The sequence below is a fragment of the Dendrobates tinctorius genome, unplaced genomic scaffold (assembly GCF_039654945.1).
Source record: "Dendrobates tinctorius isolate UK_male_01 unplaced genomic scaffold, ASM3965494v1 ptg000028l, whole genome shotgun sequence".
Lineage (NCBI taxonomy): Eukaryota > Metazoa > Chordata > Amphibia > Anura > Dendrobatidae > Dendrobates > Dendrobates tinctorius.
This window is the reverse complement of record NW_027361696.1, coordinates 67,571,254-67,577,934: the sequence shown is the minus strand read 5'-3', so window position 1 is coordinate 67,577,934 and position 6,681 is coordinate 67,571,254.

The window sequence follows — 6,681 nt, the reverse complement described above, 5'->3', positions numbered from 1 at the left end:
CAGTAGCAGCGCCTGCGCCAGCGCGCTTATGCTCCATCTACCTCAGCATCTAGCATCCAGCATCGCGCTTGCAATATAGCGGTGCCTTATTTGCGGCTCAGTTCACGCCGCGCTGCAGTTGCACTACTGCCGGGCGTTCGCGATTGCGACGCCACGCACCTTATTTTATGGTAGGTCTAGATGGAGTAGTCCTGCTGTCTAAGGCTACTCCTGTGACTCTTAATACCGTGTCTGCCTCGCTGAGAGTCTGTGACCTTGAACAGACTCAGCGTTTTGTATTTGCTTTTTGCCTGCAGCTCTGTGAGCACAACAGAGCTTGCCTCAGTGCACATAGGGTGCAGTTCAACCCTGTGCATATTTCCGCCATAGTGCTCTGCCTCTCTTAGCAGCGGTTTTTCCATCCACCGCACGGTGGACCCTGAGTGGCGAAGGCACTTTATTTATTTTTTATTTAGTGTCTTCCGCCACTCCTAACAGTACATTAGATTAGGTTAATGTGTTGAGGCGGTAGGCCAGTCTGAATAAATGCATTTTCAGGGCACGCTTAAAATTCTGGGGATTGGGGACTAATCGTATTGACCTGGGAAGTGCATTCCAAAGAATTGGCGCAGCACGTGTATAGTCTTGGAGACGGGAGTGGGAGGTTCTGATTATTGAGGATGCTAACCTCAGGTCATCAGCAGAACGGAGTGCGCGGGTAGGATGGTATACTGAAACAAGGGAGGAGATGTAGGGTGGTGCTGAGCCATGAAGAGCTTTATGGGTGAGGGTAATAAGTTTGTACTGGATTCTGGAGTGGATGGGTAGCCAGTGTAATGACTGGCGCAAGGTAGAGGCATCGGTGTAACGATTGGTGAGGAATATGATCCTGGCAGCAGCATTCAAGACAGATTGGAGGGGGGAGAGTTTGGTAAGAGGGAGACCGATTAGAAGGGAGTTACAATAGTCGAGACGAGAATGAATAAGAGAAACAGTCAGAGTTTTTGCGGAGTCAAAAGTAAGAAAAGATCGAATTCTAGAAATGTTTTTGAGGTGTAGATAACAAGAGCGAGCCAGTGATTGTATGTGGGGGACAAAGGAAAGCTCGGAGTCAAGTATGACCCCAAGACAGCGGGCATGTTGCTGGGGAGTAATAGTGGAACCACACATGGAAATGGCAATGTCGGGTATAGGTACATTAGTAGCGGGAGGAAACACAAGCAGTTCAGTGTTTGACAGGTTCAGTTTCAGATATAGTGAGGACATGATGTTAGTCACAGCGTTTAGACAATCGCCGGTGTTTTCTAGAAAGGCTGGCGTGATGTCAGGAGAAGAAGCATATAATTGGGTGTCGTCAGCATAGAGATGGTACTGGAAACCAAATCTACTGATTGTTTGACCAATAGGGGCAGTATACAGAGAGAAGAGGAGGGGGCCTAGGACTGATCCTTGAGGAACCCCTACAGTAAGGGGAAGATGAGAGGAGGAGGAGCCAGCAAAAGATACAGTAAAGGAGCGGTCAGAGAGATAGCAGGAGAACCAGGAGAGAACGGTGTCCTTGAGGCCAATGGACATTTGTGAGGAGGAGCTGATGATCCACAGTGTCGAATGCTGCAGAGAGATCCAAGAGAATTAGCATGGAGTAATGACCATTTGATTTACCTGTTAGTAGATCATTAGAGACTTTAGTGAGGGCAGTTTCAGTAGAGTGTAAAGAGCGGAAACTGGATTGGAGAGGGTCGAGAAGAGAGTTATCAAAGAGATAGCGGATAAGACGGGAGTGGACTAGGCGTTCCAGGAGTTTAGAGATGAAGGGAAGATTAGAGACAGGTCTATAGTTAGCGGCACATTTTTGGTCAAGGGATGGTTTTTTAAGTAGTGGATGTATGACGGCATGCTTAAATGAGGAGGGAAAGATACCAGAAGAGAGAGAGGTTAAATATTTTAGTTAGGTGAGGTGTGACAGCAGGGGAAAGGGGCTGGAGTAGATGTGACGGAAATGGGTCACTGGTGCAAGTGGTTGGGCGAGAAGATGCAAGGAGCCTGCTTACTTCTTCTTCTGTGACTGGTTCAAAATCAGAGAGTGAGCTAGATGCAGTGGGGGAGGGAGGACAGTGCATGGTATGAGGTGATTGGGAGATAATTTCCTGTCGGATCTGGTCAATTTTTTCTTTGAAGTAATTGGCCAGATCGTCAGCTCGAAGCTCCGTGGTTGGGGCCTGTACTCTTAGGTTGAGTAGAGAATGAAAAGTTTCAAAGAGACGTTTAGGGTTATTGGACAGTGAAGTGGTGAGGGTGTTAGAATCATAGAATCGTAGAGTTGGAAGGGACCTCCTGGGCCATCTGGTCCAACCCCCTGCTCAAAGCAGGATTCGCTAAATCATCCCAGTCAGATGTCTGTCCAGCCTCTGTTTGAAGACTTCCATTGAAGGAGAACTCACCACTTCTCGTGGCAGCCTGTTCCACTCATTGATCACTCTAACTGTCAAAAAGTTTTTTCTAATATCTAATCTGTGTCTCTTCCCATTCAGTTTCATCCCATTGCTTCTAGTCTTTCCTTGTGCAAATGAGAATAAAGTTGATCCTTCTACAATGTGACAGCCCTTTAGATATTTGTAGACAGCTATTAAGTCTCCTCTCAGTCTTCTCTTTTGCAAACTAAACATTCCCAAATCCTGCAACCTTTCCTCATAAGACAGGGTTTGCAGACCGGTCACCATTCTGGTCGCTCTTTTCTGAACTTGCTCCAGTTTGTTGATGTCTTTTTTAAAATGTGGTGCCCAAAACTGGACACAATATTCCAGATGAGGTCTGACCAAAGAGGAGTAGAGGGAAATAATGACTTCACGTGATCTAGACTGTATGCTTCTGTTAATACATCCTAGAATTGCATTTGCCTTTTTTGCTGCTGCATCACACTGTTGACTCATATTCAGTCTGTGATCTATTAGTATACCCAAGTCTTTTTCACATGTGCTGTCACTTAGCCCTATTCCTCCCATTCTATATATGCTTTTTTCATTTTTATTGCCCAGATGTAGTACTTTGCATTTCTCCCTGTTAAAAACCATTCTGTTAGTTGCTGCCCACTTCTCCAGTTTATTTAAATCTTTTTGAATCCTCTCTCTCTCTTCTCTAGTATTAGCTATCCCTCCTAGCTTTGTGTCATCAGCAAATTTAATCAGTTTACCCTCAATTCCTTCATCTAAATCGTTGATAAAGATGTTGAACAATACAGGGCCCAGGACAGAGCCCTGTGGTACCCCACTTGAGACATTCTTCCAACTGGATGTGCAGCCATTTACGACCACTCTTTGGGTCCGATCACTAAGCCAGTTATGAATCCACCTAACAGTTGCCTTGTCCATTCCATACTTAGTCATTTTTTCAATAAGGATTGTATGAGAGACTTTGTCAAATGCTTTGCTGAAGTCAAGATATACTATATCTACAGCATTTCCTTGATCCACCCAATCAGTGATACCGTCATAGAAGGAAATTAAGTTAGTCTGACATGACTTATTAGTTAGAAACCCATGCTGACTCTGTTTAATCACTTCATTCTTATCCAGGTATTGACATACATGTTGTTTAATAATTTGTTCAAAGATCTTTCCTGGTATAGAAGTCAGACTCACCGGCCTATAGTTGCCTGGGTCCACCTTCTTCCCCTTTTTGAAGATAGGAACAACATTTGCTCTTCTCCAGTCTTCTGGCACTTCTCCTGTTCTCCAAGAATTTTCAAAGATTATGGAGAGGGGTTCAAAAATTTCTTCTGCTATCTCCTTCAGTACTCTGGGGTGTAATTCATCTGGACCTGGAGACTTGAATTCATTTAGGTTAGCTAAGTGTTTCCTCACTATCTTTCTGTTTATAGATATCCTGGATTCTTCTATTCCCTTAATAGGACAGTGAATAACAGTTGATGTTGCATTTCCTTTCTGAGAGAAAACAGATGCAAAATAGGAATTTAAAAGTTCAGCCTTCTCAACATCCTGTCTTACCATTTCATCATTTTCATCCTGTAAAAATCCTATAGCATCTTTGACTTTTCTTTTACTTTTGACATATCCCCAAAATCCTTTATTATTGCTTTTGACATCTCTTGCAAGCCTCAGTTCATTTTCAGCTTTAGCTAATCTGATTTGTGCCCTGCAGGTTCTGCAGACAGCATTATATTCTTCTTTAGATATGCCTCCCTCTTTCCATTTTATAAACATTTTTTTCTTCCTTTTTAGCATGTGCTTAAGTTCTGTGTTCATCCATCCTGGTTTCCTTAAATGCTTCCTATTCTTCCCTCTTTTCGGAATTGTTTACAACTGTGCTTTGAGAATTTCATTTTTCAAGATTTCCCATCCTTCCTGGACATTTTTGTCTTTAAGGATATCCAGCCATTGGATCCCTCCAATTCTCTTTCTGAATCCCTTAAAATCTGCCTTTCTGAAATCTAACCTTGACGTCAGAGTCTTCACAGGTCTTCCACCTCTAGTTATCCAAAATTCTAAAATAGCATGGTCGCTACCTCCTAGGGTCCCAGCCACTTTTACCTCCTCAACCATTTCCTCCCTGTTTATAAGGATTAGATCCAAGGTAGCAGTTCCCCTTGTTTTCTCCCCTACCTTTTGGAAGATAAAGTTGTCAGCAAGAGAGGATAAGAATTTCCTTGACCTGTTAGTTTTGCCTGAGAGAGATTCCCAACAAATGTCTGGATAGTTGAAATCTCCCATGACAACTATGTCATATTTTTTGGAGAACTTGGCCATCTGATGCATAAAGAGTTCATCTATATCTTCGGCTTGCACAGGCGGCCTGTAGTAAATGCCTACAATGGTGTCCTTTCCATTGTTCCGTCCTTGTATTCTTACCCAAACAGTTTCCACAGAACTCCCAGTCTCTGAAGCTTCAATCTCTGTGCAGATATACGCGTTTCGAACATACAATGCGACACCCCCTCCTCGTTTATCAAGTCTGTTTCTTGCAAATAAGTTGTATCCTTCTAGTCTTGTATTCCAATCATGTGTATTGTCCCACCAAGTTTCAGTGATTCCAATTACATCATATTTCTTTTCCTGTGTTAGTAGTTCCAATTCTCCTTGTTTGTTGCCCATGCTTTGTGCATTAGTATAGAAACATTTTAGTTTGTGATTGGTTTCTCTTTCTCCAATATTTTTATTAATTAGATTCTTTCGTCTTTGTTCTTCCTTTCCACTTCTAATAGCAGAGTTCTCAATAGCATTTGTCAGGTGTATGGCTTTTTCTGGTCTTTTGCTTCCCTTCCCATGTTGTTCTAGTTTAAAGCTCTCCTTACAAGTGTAGCAAGGCGACTTCCAAATACATGCTTTCCAGTCTTCGTAAGGTGCACCCCATCTCTAGCAAGTAGTCCATCGTATAAGTAGTTCACTCCGTGATCCAGAAATCCAAATCGTTGCTGACGGCACCATCGACGTAGCCAGGTCGATGTTGAAATAGGTTTGTTTTGTGAGGTGAAGGGCAGTGTTGTATGTTCGAAGCATAAACTTATAATGGATGAAATCTTCAGGTAGGTTGGATTTTCTCCACAGACGGTCGGTGCACCTGGAGCACCGCTGCAGGAAACGTGTTTGCAGGGTGTGCCAGGTGTTATGAATGAGTCACCGAAGGAGGAAAAAACAAAAATACAAGCTAAGTCCAGAAAACCGGAGAGGTTGGTAGCTATCGGATTGCAGACCCCTGATCCTATTCACCACAACTAACAGTAGCTGTGGGGGGGTTCCTACGGTGCCCTAGACCCCTCGTTCACAGCCAGAGAACTAAATAAGCCTAAAGAAAGAAAGGGGAAATCTAAACTGCCCCAGAGCAGACCCCAAAGCAATAGACAGCCCCCAACATGTATTATCGGTGAAAAGCAGATGAAAACACAAACACAGACAGAAAGACAGGTTGAGCAAACGATGGGGCCCAACTAACTAAATAGGAAAGGACAGAAAAGATGCTGACTGCAATCTGCAAAAAACCCTGCCAAAAATGTCCCAACCGTCTGATAGGGAAAAAGGCCCTGAAGTCGCTAGACTTCAAAATCACTATATCAGCACTCAGGTATATTCTGAAAACAGAGCAAAGAGATAAACTGATCAGAGACAAAAATGGAGCTCAGCCCATCCCAACAAAGGCAGGCTGAACACAAAACACGAAGCAAACAGACAAAATCTCATGGAAAAAGAGAGCAAAAACTTAGCTTTCAGTAGACAGGACTAACTGGTTTGCAAGAGCTCAGAGCAGAAAGGATCACCAGCACCCCTGTAGGGCGTCGGCTGCCTTATATCCACTCAGTGATTCCGGGTGTCCAATCAGGCTCCACCTGTTCAGATGACAGGTTCTTCTCAACCCAATCAATTTCACTACCTCTCTTCACCAGCAGAGGGAGTTCATCAGACATCAACGGTGAAGGGGAAAATGAACTCACAACAGCCAGGGTTGTCGCAGTCTGTGTTGTGGTGTTCTATGTATAGGAAGAGCAAATTCATCCAGGGCACTTTGAAGTGTTTCATTGTAATGCTTCAATGCAGAATCAGGACATGAGAGGGAGGAGATAGGGTCCAATGAAGACTGCAAGTTCTTCATAAGTTTCTGGGTGTTAATGGCCTGTATGTTTCTATAAATATGGACAGTGGGGGTGACCTGAGCAGCCTGGCAGTTCTTGATAGAGAATGAAAGAAGGTTGTG